Source organism: Pelobates fuscus, chromosome 1 (assembly GCF_036172605.1).
Source record: "Pelobates fuscus isolate aPelFus1 chromosome 1, aPelFus1.pri, whole genome shotgun sequence".
NCBI classification, from domain to species: domain Eukaryota; kingdom Metazoa; phylum Chordata; class Amphibia; order Anura; family Pelobatidae; genus Pelobates; species Pelobates fuscus.
The window spans coordinates 25,607,386-25,624,796 of NC_086317.1; the positions used below are offsets into that span (position 1 = coordinate 25,607,386).

Genomic DNA, 17,411 nt, shown 5'->3' on the forward strand with positions numbered 1-17,411 from the left:
GCATTGCTTTGTATGGAGGACCCCCTTTAGGTTAAGTCAACACTATTCTGTATACATAGCTGTGTGCTGTGCAATAGAGATCATTCTACCCCCTACATTCATACTCATCTAATGTGTTTGGGGGGGTCTCTTCAGCTATAATCACTCCGGCCAGGTTTGGTGGTCCTCAGAGACCCCAGTCAAGCTTTGGCAACTCGTTCTGAAGTGTTCCAGAGTTCCTGGTAGCTGGGAGGAAGCTGACCTGGTACTCAGTGGGCATACAGAAGCTCCATCACATTTGGTGGCAGTGGTGGCATGACTTCCTAACTATTGGGGAAACTTGCAAACCACTACCAGGACCGCTGCACATCCTTTGGAACTTATAGATATGGATAGAACTAGCAACCATGCAGCATTTTTGCCAAGGAAGAGTTCAGAGGAGAGTGTCGAACAGACTGACTTTCTTCAGAGGCAATCCTTCAGTAGAGGTGGTGCAACTGATCTGGGAGGATGGGCCTACAGAGATGGACTAAGAGAGGCAGATCTGCCTGGCCATCCAGACCCGAGCAAAGGCAGATAGTGAAGTACAGAAATCAATGTGCTAGACCTCCGAGTTTCAGCAATGACTACAGGAAGCTCTGTCCCAGTATGATGGACCTTTCTCAGGAGGTGAGCTGCACTGGAGGGACCAGAAAGAACTCGGAAATTAAGTCCTTGAGGAGGTTCAGGTTCTCTGTAGAGAATCGCTGCCAACCCCAGGACAGCAACTTCAGAATCAACTGGATCTGCAGATGCGTTATCTGGGAGAGCATCCCTTGGAGGAGTGGTTGGTTGGACTCGAGATGATAATCTGGAAGGAATAGTGGGTGGATGATGCTTACAGTGGTTTGCGTTTCCGCAGTACTGGTGGCTAGCCAATGACGACCCCTCATAGGGTGAGGACTATGATGGCCCTGGTTTATTGTGTGGAAGCTTTTGAGGAAGGGACTGATTTTGGAAGCCCTGCGGTGTTCCGGGACATCCTGGAACTTAGTAGAGAGCTCTTGGATCTTGCTGAAGACGTAAGACCTGGAACCCAATCTGGAACCCAATCTACCTCACCACCCTGGACTAAAGGCAACTGTTTGACTCTGTACAGCACAGGGCCCCAGAAACCTGGGATTTAAAATACTTCACACCCAAGTATATTGGTCAGGTAGGCGTGGAGGGAACCGTGTTCTCCACACCTGAATCACAGGGATGCTGGGCAAATTAAAAGTGAGACAGTTCAATTATTAAATGTTAAACAGAGAACTTGCTCAAACCTCAGAGTCATATGTTTCATTCCCACTAGGGTAAACACAGACTTTCCTCTTTCCAAGATCAATAAAACAGTATCATTAAGTTGAGAAATACTAATAAAATCGATTTATCAGATACGCCAAGAGCATGCACTAAAGTAGTTTGAGGTGAAAAAAAGTGCCATTGAAATTGTTGTAATAATTATTTCATTAGATATGACATGTTTCTATAAAGAGTGCTTGGCTGAAATGGAAAAAAATAGATAGATCTTGTTTACTAACACCAGAAAAAATAATGACTGCTAAAGATATGCATATAAAAAACAATTGTTATTTTCGCATGACTCCATCCTGCGTCCAGTATCTTGGTAGACCTGAAGAGTTCCCCATGCATGTAACCCAGTGTAACTTTGTAGCCCAGTGTGAATTAGTTCACTTGCTTCTTTTATTTATTACTGGAATTTATAAAGCGCCAACATATTCCTCAGCGCTGCACAATTGGGAAAAAGACAATATAATATAAAACAGACCAGGGTCCCTGCCTGTGGGCTTACAATCTAAAGATCTAATGTTACAGAATGAACCTGTCGTATGAACCCAGTTTGTATCGGCTGAGGGCAATAGGGATCATTGTCGCTCAACTGACGTCCTAAGACTGAGAAACTCCAGTAGTACGGATACAGTCAGTTGGCTTCATACATGGATACAAATTGGCAGCATTTAGATAAATCAGGATAAATATACTATCACCTATCTTTCTATCTGTCTATCAATCTAGCTAGCTAGCTAGCCAGCCATCTCACCAGAATATCTATAGGACTAGAAGGACACTATACTGTGATTTCTATTTGAAAACAAAGTTTTAGTAGCCCCTTTCATCAGCCAGAAGCCATTGTGTTTGTAATCTGTAAAAAGGGCTGTGATGGCATGAATCTGCATTGTAATGCTGCTCTGATATTTCCAGGTAATTCATCCAATCACACCCCCTCCCCCTGACATTTAACCCCTGGAAGACAGAAGGCTGGTACAAATCATGGCAGTGACACCCCCCTGGCACTGGGTACTGTTACATAAACACAGACTGGCATGAGTTCAAAACACAATAAGCATGGATACAATTCTGTGCCGGGTTACTTTGTACTTGCAATGTTATTGTTGTTGTTTTTTTATTCTAATCAACTGGTTGAAGAAAACCTTTTGTTTCTAAATAATAAAAATCCGTTATATACTTTTCCCACAAAGATAATATTTGTGCAAATACCAGTCTTTTTTTAAAAAAAAAAAATAAACAAAAAAGAGACTCCTGCTCTCTCTCTCTCTTTGTGTGGCACACTGCTATTTGCCCCCCTCATTGGCAAAACTTCTGCCTGGCACCAAGATTACCTCCCAAGAGGCTGTTGGGAATTATATGCACAAACAACAGAAGGCAACATTGTAACACAGATACAAAGCAATGCCTGCAGCTCTCCTTTACAATGTGTACAATATGCAAGGGTGGGATAGATTGCAGGGCTAATGATAGGTGGCATTCAGTGCCAGCTGTCTGATGCCCACTTCTGACAGTGGCTCACTCCTGCAGCCCCTGCTTGGAGCTTGCAGGCTGTCTCTCAGTGTGAGCTCAGGAATCCAGCTCTCTTTCTCCCCCCCCCCCCCCTCTCTATCTCCACCACCACCACCTCCTCCTCCTGCTCCTTCCCTCCCAGTGCAAACAAGGAAGAATTCAAGCCTCTCCTTACCTTTTCCTTCTCAACAGGAGGATTGCTTGAGATGCTTTTTTCTGCAAGGAGACCCAAAGGGGGGAGCAATCAATGCAAACCAGAAGACCACTTTCTCTTGCAATCCCTGGCCCTTGGTGTGAAGACACCAGGACAACATCAAAGCAACTTTAGGGGGGGGCACTTTAGGGGCCTATTGTCTGCCTCTGTTCTGATCTGCTTTTCTTGGGCTCCCCCTCTGGCCACTGGGAGACTTGGTACAACCCAGGCATTCATGCCAAGTAGCATTCACACATGGAAGCTTGTCTCAGGCAATTGCTGACAAGCCACAAACAAGACATTTTCCCTCCCCCTTTCCCCCCTCTCTCCTTCCTCCTTCCACCTCCTCCTGCCTCCCTTCCCTCCCTCTCTCCTTTCTTCTAAATGCAAGCCTAAAACTCCAGTGACAGACAGGCAGGGGCAGCTACTGCTGTATATAGGAGTTAGAATAACACACAGACACACCACACACACACACACACACACACACACACAGGATCAAGGCTATGCTGTGTGTCTGTGGGGGGGAAGGGGCACAATTATTCTCCTTTATCCCAGCAAATTGGAAGAAGTGGAGCTCATGACAACAGCATTGTTAAGAAAATACACCAAGGACACTGACTGCTAATTATGCTAAAAATCTTTCTCTCATTGTTGGTACTTCACACATTGCAATAAACCCAAATCTGGAGAGCTGGGGGTTAATAGAATGCAGGTTAACACTGTAATCACTGCTGAAGAATTCGAAGGGTCATTCAAGGAGGCACATCATGCCCAGGTTTGGGGGTTGTTTGGCATTTAGTGTAATCCGGTACCTGTCCTGTATCATAATGTGTTGCATTCTATACAATATACAGAGTGAATATGCAGTCCAAGCAGCACACTGATAGTAAATCGCTGCACATCTTTATAATTCATAACAGGTATGAGAGAACAGCTAAACGTACAGTATATGCTCTTTATTTATCTCAAATGTTAGATATACAAATATACACATTCTTTGCAATATTACCTGCATTAGTAGGTCAATAAAAATATATATAACACTTGCAATATCAATGGATAAATTATGTTAACAAATACATGCTAGATGGCGTCAGGGCTGTTGTCATAAAATCACAGCCCTCTCCCCCCTCCTCCCTCCAATTCATACTCTTTGACATGCACACAGATTCAAACTCACACATTCAAAATTCCAAACACAGACATACATGGATATTCTCCCAGACACACACAAACACATGATAGGTACACGTACATATTCTCACACACACACATTCCAAACATACAAACAAACAAACAAACACATATACACACATTAGCAGACACATACATATACACATTGCCACACACAAACAAGTATTTACACATACACTACTAGCCACCACATAGCCAGACATACTCTGCCACACTCAATCAATACAAATTGCTACACACACAGAGACACAATGCCATAGTAGCGCAGACACACAGAGACTAACGTAAACACAGATACACAAAGAAACAACATTATACACACTGACACCGATACACACACATAGAAAAAATAAGAAATGGCGGCACACCCAGAACATTAATTTCTCAGCGGTGGTGCTACTGTAAAAATGAAAATGCATGCAAAATGCAGATTGTTTAACAGTACAAACACAAAAATACAGTTTTCCATTTTACAAGGCTACCTAAAATCACCTCTCTCATATCTGGGATTCAGTTCCACCAAACGGCCATATTGTGTTAAGCCAGCAACGATGTCACAGTAGCCCAATGTCGGTGGATTCTACACTAATTTAAACAAAGGAGACAAACAACTACTTAAATAGTCACAGTGCTGAATATAAACGAAATATTAGATGAATCATTTGTCAGTGCATTATTACTCAAAATGTATCAAAAAATACACACATACGTAGAATATTGCACACAATGGCTCAGTGACACACACGGTGATACACACACACATATACACACACGGACACCAATGGCACACAAAGATACACACAGCGACACATACACAGATACATACACTGATTCAAAGGTACACACTCACTAACAGTTGCAAAGATAAAGACTCACAATGGAACACACACATACACAGATACACATATTGGCATACACTGATACAAACTCATAATTGTACACAGAGACATAAATTCACATACACGCAGATACGTGCACATTGATGGACACATATGGATACAAACACACAATGATAGCCATGATACACATACAAATATATAATGATAAGTCCTGTGCTCAAAGTCCCACTACTCCTGGGCAGCAGCAACGACTATAGTACTCATCAGCCCCAATACATACAATAAAAAAAACCAAAGAAAACAGTTACTTGTGCACTATACCAAATCCCTATGCACATTTAAATAACTGGAGGTTTTATTAATCACTCTAGTGGCCACTTGAGTGTAGGTTCACCTGCCATGTCAAGGAAAACAACTTAGGTGAGTCACATACTCACATGCTGAGACATACACAAACATATACAATAGCACACACACAGATACTCAACACACCATACCATTTGTGTGTAGAATGGAGGTTTCCGTGCTCTCGAGTGATCTGGCTGCCACAGGTCGTTTATCCCCTGCCCCGCATGGCACTGTGTGGAAGTGACATGTAATCACATCCTCCCAGTCCCAGCGGTGATGTTCAAGAAAGCAGCCAGGGCGAAGCCTATCCTGTGTGTTCATGTGTCCAAACTATATAGTGCAAAGGGTCCCAAGTGGGTCCTGAAGTGTAACAAAGCCTATGAACTGAGTATCGCCTTTAATGCCCTGATTGTGGCACTGGGTGACATCACACTGGCACTGTTTAGTGGAGGTGCCTTAATCTTACTGCAGTGCATATCATTAAAGGACCCTATAGACTGTAAGCTCTTTACTATAGACTGTAAGCTCGTTTGAGCAGGGTCCTCTTCAACCTATCGTTCCTGTAAGTTTTCTTGTAATTGTCCTATTTATAGTTACATCCCCCCTCTCATAATATTGTAAAGCGCTACGGAATCTGTTGGCGCTATATAAATGGCAATAATAATATTAATAATAATAATAATAAGAAGAACTGAGCAAAGAAAATCACACTGTGTCCATCTCCTCACCTTCTCTCCTGACCTATTAAAAACAGCAGAACAGTTAAATTAAGGGTAGCAGGGCCCAATAGCTCATGCTACTGGGAAATTGATGCCCATCAATCTCAGGCAGCTCAGAACCTGTATGCCCTGGTCTTATTTATACATTAATGAAACCTCAGTCTTAATGGGACACTATAGTCACCAAAACAACTTTAGCTTAATGAAGCAATGTTGGTTTGTAGATCATGCACCTGCTGTCTCACTGCTTAATTCTCCATTTAGGAGTTAAATCACTTTGTTTAACCCCTTAAGGACCAAACTTCTGGAATAAAACATGTCATGTGTCCTTAAGGGGTTAAGCAGCCCTAACCACACCTCCCTGCATGTGACCTACACAGCCTTCCTAAACATTTCCTGTAAAGAGTCATCTAATGTTTAAATCCTGGGGTTTGCCTGGGGGCCATGTGATAGCGGGGTCCTCACGATCAGAGGGGTATTTTTTATATACACCCCTATATACTTATTAACCCTTAATAGGGAACACATGGGATGGGCGGCAGCATTGTAACAAGGCTGTGTGATGCAAAGTAAATACAAATACAAAAAGATAAGTCCTGCGCTTACTCCCATCACTACTGGGCCGGCAGCAATGACTATAGTACACATCAGCCCCAATATATAGGAAAAAGCAAAGAAAAGAAAAAGTTACCTGCACTCTCTCCTTAATCCCTATGTATATTTAGACAAATGGAGGTCATTTAGTTGCTCCAATGGCCATTGGAGGGAATGCCCGTCTGCCAATGTCAAGGCAGACCCCCCTAAGCGGGTCCTAACACTGACCCTTCAGCCTGCTTCCTTGAGCTTCTGGCAAAGATATCTCTAATGAGACAGAGGGGTATTTTTTTATATACACCCCTATATACTTATTAAACCTTAATAGGGAACACATGGGATGGGCGGCAGCATTGTAACAAGGCTGTGTCATTGGCAGGCGGGCATTCCCTCCAATGGCCATTGGAGCAACTAAATGTGTGTGTATATATATATATATATATATATATATATGATCTAAGTACTTTTACATACACATACACATACGCAATCCATTATTCTAAGTGTGTTTTAATATTAATGTATATATATATACTGTCACTAGTCTAATGCTATCCTTACCTTTTGTGTCATTTTACCACACTCCCTCTAGCATGTAAGCTCATTGAGCAGGGCCCTCAACCTCTCTGTTCCTGTGTGTCCAACTTGTCTGGTTACAACTACATGTCTGTTCGTCCACCCATTGTAAAGCGCTGCGGAATTTGCCGGCACTCTATAAATATCATAATAATAATAATATAATTATATATATATATATCAATATTAAAACACACTTAGAATGACATTAATTATATATATATATATAATACAAATAAATAAATACATTTAAAAAATGAAAAAATTAAATAAAAAAATACAATTAAATTTAAAAAAAATTGATATTCTGGTTTAAATTTGTTCTAACTGTATTTTTATATTAATATACATATATATTTAACTCAAAATACATTTAGAATGAAGTCATAAATACATATATGTATCTATATATATATATTTATATCTATATAGAGAGAGCTATATATAAATAAAAATAATAATAATAATAATATATATATATTCATATATATTTAAATTCTACAAATATATTTATATAATATTTTTACAATATTAAGAAATTTTATTAGTTCCAATTTGAGGCAGAAAGTCCAATGACAACACAGGCAGACAGTCCAGAGAATTTGGTTCGCAAGCCCTATATTTAACCCTGTAACTTTCCAGGACACCATAAAACTTGTACATGGGGGTACTGTTTTAATTGGGAGACTTCGCTGAATACAAATATTAGTGTTTCAAAACAGTAAAACATATCACAACAATGATATCGTCAGAGAAAGTGCAGTTTTTTTGCATTTTTCACACACAAATGGCACTTTCACTGACGATATAATTGGTGTGATACGTTTTACTGTTTGGAAACACTAATATTTGTGTTTGGCTGAGTTTCGCAAGTAAAACCGTACCCCCATGTACAGGTTTTATAGTGTTTTTAAAAGGTACAGAGTCAAATATAAGGCTTGCATTTCCTTTTTTTTAATTTGAAATTTGCCAGATTGGTTATGTTGCCTTTAAGACCGTATGGTAGCCCAGAAATGAGAATTACCTCCATGATGGCATACCATTTGCAAAAGTAGACAACCCAAGGTATTGCAAATGGGGTATGTCCAGTATTTTTTAGTAACCACTTAGTCACAAACACTGGCCAAATATTAGCGTACACAATGTGTATAAACTGAAAATTGTAACGTGCTATATTTGACCCTGTAACTTTCCAAAACACCATAAAACCTGTACATGGAGTTACTGTTTTACCCGTGAGACATCGCTGAATACAAATATGTGTATTTTTTTGCAGTAATAGCTAACAGTATTATGACATTCATGGTTACAATGCCATGAAGAACTAAAAAAACTAAAGCTCTTAATTTCACATTTTTTTAAATATTTTATTTATATTACATTATGTTTACAAAAATACAAATATTTGATGTGCCATGAAAGCCCAGTTTCTCCTGAACAAAATGTTATATAATAAGGGGGGGGTGCATTTAATATGAAAGAGGTGAATTACGCCTAAACAGACATATAGCGCAAATTCAATGTTTTGTTTACGTTTTGTTTTGATCACAACGTGTACATTTGGCTCAGTCCTTAAGGGGTTAAAAAAGTAGGACAATAATGCCATATCTAGGATCTGGAGGTAAACATACACTACTTTATGTTTAGTCTTGTGGTTCATTATTATATCTCCAGAACCCCTCTATGGTGTTATATTCACATAATATATATGAGAGTATCTGTCTGTGCAAACGTTCTAGGCAGGTGAAGGTACGAAAAAATGCTGTAAAGTAAAAATGCGTTGAAAAAAAATAGAAATTTTAATATTCTTTTCCTAAGTTGTGTTTCAAAGCTGTTGTATACAGCAAACACAGACTCCAAGGAATCCTTGTATAAATTGGAATGAGGCAAGAAATTTGATTCTTTGTTAAGCTAATTTGCATATGCCCACCCATTATCCTTTGCGGTAGTAACATCACTGCTGATTTGTGATTTCTGTGGGAAAAGCAAGTCTTATTGCTTGACCGTTGTGCGGATATTTGTTTAACATTGTATTAACTATCCACAGACTTCAGGTGGAAGGGGTTTTCAATCACACATTTTTCCCAACCATAACCTTTTTGGTTTTTGTTAAACCCAGAAAGCATTGCAGTAGTCTTCTGCTTTACTGTGAAGAGCAGTAGCAAAGCTTTCTAACTAAATATATACATGGCTTCATAGTCTGAGATGGAGACACTTAAATCTTGTAATGCATGAACCGGGGCACACTGAGCATGTCTGGGGCACTAAAGTCATAGCCACACTGTATCTTCTCAGTGATCGTGTCTGCCATCTAGTGGTCATGTTCTTTTCAAGGTCCCATAGCCATTTGGACGTCTGACGTGCTTCCAAATAACTGAGTGTCTCCAATCAGAATCCATTGCCAATATAGCCATCATTATGCCAGTCCACACCTGCTCTAGATTGTAAGCTTGTTCAAACTTGGTCCTCATCAACCTATTATCCCTGTCAAAATTACTAATAATTATTTAACAATAGTTTGTTTTTAAATTCCCCTCTTTATAATATCGTAAAGCACTACAATACACTTTGGCACTATATAAATGTCAATAATAAGAATGATAATTACCAATCATTGGATGATTAGACCGCATGGCTTTCTCGTCACAGCTCCCAGGAGTCAGAAAAAAAATTATTATCTAGAAACAGCTTTCTGGAATTTCAGGAAAATAATCACTTCAACTGCAAGATTCAGGCGCGGATCAATACGGACCCATTTTCAACTAATGGATATTTCATTGAGCAGGGATCTATCTATGTCTACGAATGAAATGGTGATTTTATATGTTAATGGATTCATTTTTAAAATGATTTTTTTCTTCAAAATATTAAACTTAACTGGCCCCGTTCCCCCCCCTCTGGACCGGGGGGGGTGATCCCGGTCCTTACTCCCGCATGCCCCGATCATCTAGGGCGCAGCAGCAGGGCCGCCCTGCTCAGACACCAAGACGCTGCAGACAAGATGGCGGATGGTAAAAGAGATGGCGCCAAAATCGGATCCACCACAGGCTTACCACCGAATCAGGCAGAGAGGCGCAGAAACAACCCACACCGCTCTCCCTTCAAAAGAACATACCTGCGGGCCGACCCAGCAAAAGGTGACTCCCTGATAAGGTATTTCTGCCCGATACACCTCTGAAGACGGCCCAGCCATGAGGGGCAACAGCATCAATGAACCCTCCGTACCGCAGCTGAAATCTATGGGCAAATATGACAAAGACCGCATGCTCCAGGTTATACATGGAGGAGCAGTCCGATCTACTGATCAAACTGGACAGTCTCTTTGACGCATTTTGGCAAAAGCTGCAGCTCCGGAGCCTCCTGCTTGCTACAAAGGATCAGCCACCATACTTACCTGTCCAGTCATCTCGAAGACCCGGTAACCATCAAAAGGCTATAGGTCCAAAGGCGGCCCGCATACAGCGGCGTAGACCACACAGACACCGCGTGAGAAAAGTTGCGCACAGGCATGACGCGGGGCAAATGCACACCGGGTTGGGGCACTCCCATACAGACTGACAAGCGGAACTCGACATCTGACCCATCACAGGCTTGCAGCTCTGGGCCTGATGGGTTGGATGGGACTGTACCATGCCCACAGTGGGAATAGGCTGACTGCTGGAATGTGCCCTGTACCATTTGTTTGCCCACAGCCTATTGATCCTTATTACACCGTATATAACATTACTCTGTTTGTTGTGCTCCTGCAAGGCAATTAGTACGTTTCCTTTATGTCCCTGAAGACCCCTGTGGTGGTATACTTGCTTGATACCAGCTTCTGTATACCAATATAGTATATTACCTTTCTGTCTACGCATGCATACTTCACTTGTTTTTTTATAATCTATAATCACTTACTCATGCATTGTTTATCTGTTTCATTATTAATATAAAAAGTGCAGTTCTACTCTTGATATCTCACATGACAACGTTGTTATTTCTCTTGTCACATATCTTGTGAAATATCTTTGTGAAAATGCTTGTTAAACTGTGCACAGCAAAAATAAAGATTGTAAAAAAAATATATATATTAAAATTAAAAGAAATGATAAAATAAAATTGAAATTCTAAAATAAAATTATTAAAATGTTTGTCAAAATATTAAAAAATTTAAGAAGCATATCTATTATATCTATGAATGATATGTTTATTTTATATGTTCATGGGCGGGGGGAGGGGGAAGGAAAATCATGCAAGGTGTATAAAGCAATCCCAGTTAACATATTAATCCCAGGTTCAGAAAATATCCATAAAGATGGTCCCTGGTTTGATGCAACAAACATCTCTTTGAGATCCAACCTCTATGTTCATCTTTCCCACCCAACTTTTTTATTTTATTAAAATGTTATATATAGTAATATATATATATATTTTAAATTAAGTATTTCTTTAATGCTATAACTATATCATGCATTATAAAATGATGATTAGCTTTGGCCTGGAGTGTTCATTTTATCGTGAAATTACAAACGTTGGCCTTGATTTAATATTTATGGATAAGATTTTCAAATAATGTAATAATTCTGGATTTATTTTAAAAACATGTTTTCTCAAATTCAAAATATTGAAATCATATACATATCAACATAAAAAAATTAAAATGAAACGCAAGCTATAGTAGGTAATTATTGATTTATTTTGTTTGTTTTTGAAGCTACTGTTGCTAATATATTTTATGTGTAGGGGCACAGGAAGAAAGGCACGAGAAAGTGCTTGTATTGCAAAAAAAATCATAACACGTTTCTTTTGTGATAGAAAATCTAGGAAGAATATGGTGTGTACGAATCATTGGGCAAAATCTGGACTCTATTTCCAATTCTTTCTTGAAATCTGCTCACCAGCTAAATGCCGCCACAGACCGAATTCTCAGAAATTTGCGTGTGAAAGCGTATTTATATTTTTTTATTTTTTTTTAAAGCATTTAATATGATATCATGTGCATTGCCCATGGTAATGTCTGCAGTGTCTCAGACAAGGTAGCTGGAGGGGGGAGGAGAGTCATTCTGATCACTCACACTGATTACCAGGGTCTGTCTAGTCCATCAGTGACTGGTCACAGCTGCAGCCCCTGCAGATTATATTGTTAAAGAACTGATTTGAGGGTGGATAATATCCAATTAACTGAAGCAGTCTGCTTTTTCCAGGTTTATCAAGCACACTCTCATGCTTTCATCAAGCAATCTTCAGAGCTTCATAATTACCACTGTCTCATCTGCTGGGACGCCATTCCTTGCACTTAACAATTTTTTGGTAAAGAAAAAACAAAATTCTAAATTGTCCATCGTCTAATATTCTAAGAGAAAATCTGGATCTAGGACAACTTATTACTTTGGCTCCGCTAGGGGCAGTTTGTGCAAAGCTCCTCTGCCCCCATGTGGCCAAACCCACGTGGTTAATTTAGCCATAACGATATATTTAAACATTACCGGATAATAAATAATTTATAGGAGAACTTGGTTTAGGAAAAAGAAGGCCATTTAGAAAAAAAAGTAATTGGTTATAATATACCATAATAATAAAGGGATATTAAAAATCAATTTTCAAATTAGAGCCCTTAAGTACATAAAAAACAATAACAAGCACACAAAAAGTATAAAAACACATATTACCACGACATACATATCTCACACTTAAAAAAGGTTTAATAAGGCGTGACAATCACCATACTAAAACCTCCATTTAACAAACGTTCCAAATATTGTATCTACAGGAGTCACCAAGTCTATGGGCATTCTTTTTTTACAGAAATCATTTGAAAGCTTTTTATTTTGTACTGAATTGTTTAAAAAGATTATTCAATCGCGACCCAACTCTCACCTAACTCTAATTTTTTTTTTTATATACCTCTAGGGTTTTACTTTACCATTCCCTTTTTATTTATTTTAAAAGGTAACCAATCAAATCTCAGGATTTTTAATATTACATTTTACTTATCCAAGTACGCGTGAGGTCTGAAAAATTGAATTGAAGTATCGCTCTGGGAATTATAACAAATTCATCACAATGATTTAACCCCATCAGGACGGAGTCAATAGTGCACATTCTGATCAAATCAAAACGTAAACAAAACCTGGAATTTGCGCTATATGTCTGTTCACACGTAGTTCCCCTCTTTCATATTAAATGCACCCACACTTATTATATATAATTTTGTTCAGGAGAAAAAGGCTTTAATTTATCATTAACTATTCATATACGGAACATAATTTATTATGAATAAAATTTTAAAGAAAGTGTGAAAATAAGATTTTTCTTTTAAATTTGTATTTGCGTCTGACATTTTAGCTGTTAATGTCATAATACTGTTTTACTGCAAAAAAATGCACATATTTGTAATCAGCGATGTCTCACGAGTACAGCAGTACCCCCCATTAACAGGTTTTATGGTGTTTTGGAAAGTCACAGGGTCAAATATAGAACGGTCCCTTTGAGACGGTGTGGTAGCCCAGGAATGAGAATTACCCCCATAATGGCATACCATTTGAAAAAGTAGACAACCAAAGGTATTGAACGTGGGGTATGTTTAGTCTTTTTTAGTAGCCACTTAGTCACAAACACTGGCCAAAGTTAGCGTTCATATTTGTTTTTGTGTGAAAAAAGCAAAAAACAAATATTTGGCCAGTGTTTGTGACTAAGTGGCTACTAAGAAAGACTGGACATACCCCACTTGCAATACCTCGGGTTGTCTACTTTTGCAAATGGAATGCCATCATGGGGGTAATTCTCATTCCCGGGCTACCATACGCTCTCAAAGGCAACATAACCAATCTGGCAAATTTCAATGTAAAAAAAATGAAATGCAAGCCTTATATGTGACTATCTAACTTTCCAAAACACCATGAAACCTGTACATGGGGGGTACTGTTATTCTCGGGAGACTTCACTAAACACAAATAATAGTGTTTTAAAACAGTAAAACATATTACAACAATAATACAGTCCATAAAAGTGCCGTTTGTTTGTTAAAAATGCAAAAAACTTCACTTTTACTTAAAATATAATCGTTGTAATACAATTTACCAGTTTGAAACACTAATATTTGAGTTCAGCGAAGTCTCCCGAGTAAAACAGTAACCCCCATGTACAGGTTTTATCGTGTCTTGGAGAGTTACAGGGTCAAATATAGTGCTGGCGAGTTAAATTCCCTGCACTTTCTCCCTGTGTTGTCAGGCATGTCAATCAAATTTTAATTAATCAAATCACCTAATTATGTTAAAAGATTACTTAAATATACACATAGAATTTTAATATATATGCATTTATAGGTATTTAAATTCTCTGTGTATACTAATGTAATCTTTTATGTAATTATATGTATTTATCTATATATATATATATATATATATATATATTTGCGGTTATTTGTATTTTATATATAGATAGATATATATAGAATGTCATTCTAAGTGTATTTTGTTACCAATATATATATATATATATATATAAAGCAAAGTGAAGATGGAAAGCACTCCAAGGACTTCTTTAAAATATAACCTTTATTCGTTCCAAATAAAAACGGTCAACGTTTCAGCCCGATACACTCAGGCTTTCCTCAGGACACTGAGGAAAGCCTGAGTGTATCGGGCTGAAACGTTGACCGTTTTTATTTGGAACGAATAAAGGTTATATTTTAAAGAAGTCCTTGGAGTGCTTTCCATCTTCACTTTGCTTTATATTTCTATGTTTGGATTTAGCACCGGGCATTATACCATTTTGTTTTGGGTGGAGTGCAGGATTTTTTGGTATTTATATATATATATATATATATATATATATTAATAACAAAATATAGTTAGAATGAAATTACATATGAATATATCATTTATATTACATTTTGTTTCAATATTTTTTTAATTAATTTTATTATTTTATTTATTTATTATTGCAATTATACGTATATATATATATATATATATATATAATATATGTGTATATATCTATTATATATATAATATATGTATATTATATATATGTAACGTCATTCTAAGTGTATTTTAATACTAATATATGTACTTATATTAGTATTAAAATACACTATGTATGACGTTAAATATATATAATATGTATATATATTATATATATAATATATATATATATATATATATTTGTATATATATATATATATATATATATATATATATATATATATATTTATTTTATTTTATAACATGTTTAATGTATTTGTTTTTTTTCAGATCCCACCAGCAGGGGACTGTCTGATATTTTAGACAGTCCCCCTGCTGGCAGATCCACAGCCAGCAATAGGGGGCCATGTGATCGCTCTTTGAGAGCGATCACATGGCCCCCGGGGTCCTGATTTGCCAGGGGAGGGCTGCCTGGGCTGTGAGGCAGTCCTCCCGAAGCGGAGCGCCGGTAAGGTAAGTATACCGGGCGCTCCAGGGCTCAAAGCCGTTACGGCGTTCTATGCTGCCACAACTGCTTTAAAGCCCACTTAAAGCGGGACGGCACAGAACGCCGTAACGCCGGGAAGGGGTTAACTCCAAAACGTTCAAGCCATTGCCGGATTGTTCGTATTGTCTTCAGTTTCCTGAAATTAAAGGCTGGAATTAGTTGCACGCAGACCCTGGGTTGATCTCGCTTGTTCTCTAACGAGCCAACCCATTATTTTTACATCCCTTTAGAAACCTTACTACTTATCAAGACACGTTTCACAAAAATATGTATTTGCAAACATGTAAAAATGTTGCTATCTCCCATTCTTCTATGTTACTACAAGTAAGTGTGTCTGTCTTTAACTAGCTAGCTAGCTAGATAGATAGACAGACAGACAGGTATATAGACAGACGGACAGATGGACGGACCGACAGACAGATAGATAGATACAGAGACAGGAAGGTAGACAGACAGAAAGACAGACAGATGATAGATAGATAGATAGATAGACAGACAGATAGAAATAGATAGATAGACAAACAGGTATATAGACAGATGGATAGATGGACGGACCAACAGACAGTTAGTTAGATAGATAGATAGATACAGAGACAGGAAGGTAGGTAGATAGATAGACAGACGGATAGACGGACAGACGGACAGACGGACGGATGGACAGACAGATGATAGATAGATAGACAGACAAACAGATAGATAGATAGAAATAGATAAATAGACAGACAGGTATATAGACAGACGGACGGATAGATTCAGAGACAGGCAGGTAGATAGATAGACAGACAGACGGACGGACCAATGGACGGACGGACAGACAAACAGATGATAGACAGACAGACAGATAATAGACAGACAGATAGATAGAAATAGAAAGATAGACAGACAGCTATATAGACAGACGGACGGATGGACGGACCGACAGACAGATAGATAGATGGATGGACAGACAGATGATAGATAGATAGACAGACAGACTGATAGACAGATAGATAATAAATAGATAGACAGACAGATGATAGATAGATAGATAGATAGATAGATAGATAGATAGATAGATAGAGATTACAATAAGTACCACCACCAGGGTAGATAGGTAGGCTGTTCTCTCCTCCAGATACAGGCCTTCCCTACACTCAGGAATCAAAATACACAAAATACCTTCACCAGGTTATCCTGTATGACTCACCATTACTAAAGACTAGACTTTTTCTGTTCATCTGAATTGATATGGTTAAGATTTGTTCTATTTTGCAGCTCGATTTGAAATTTTGGTACAATTTGAAAACATTTTGGATCAATGCTTAAAATGAAGGGCAAGAAGTGCCTTACGTGTCTGTTAACAAAACAATAGAAACTCTCACTCTGTAAATTAGTGATCTCACAGTTTGTGTTAAGTGGCAGTGGTCACTAGAAGAAACGGCACTGCTATCTCGCTATTCTGTTGATTCGGAATTCAGATGAAGTTCAATTTAAAATGTGTAAATAAGAAAAGGGAACCAAATCGGTCAAAATTCTGCCCAATTTCAGTTTGGACCGAACCGAATCTCCAAGTCTACTAAAGACCGTGTCATTCATCCTGCTTTTGCCACACAGTATTTTGAGTAAGCATGACTCCTGATACATCATGACACCCGCTCATTTAATTATGCACTTACATCAATACTAACCAAAGTA

General features: G+C 38.3%; 1 protein-coding gene across 2 annotated transcripts in view; it reads right to left on the minus strand.

Moving 5' to 3' along the window:
- The window catches only part of BCL9 (BCL9 transcription coactivator), a 261,354-nt gene extending 258,073 nt beyond the window's left edge, over window positions 1-3,281 (minus strand). The window contains exon 1 of one of the 2 annotated variants that reach the window (XM_063446708.1): window positions 2,996-3,281. The gene's annotated coding sequence lies outside the window, so the exon portion shown is untranslated. The remainder of the gene's footprint in view (window positions 1-2,995) is intronic. The other variant, XM_063446691.1, reaches the window with a different exon arrangement.
- Between the last annotated feature and the right edge of the window lie 14,130 nt (window positions 3,282-17,411).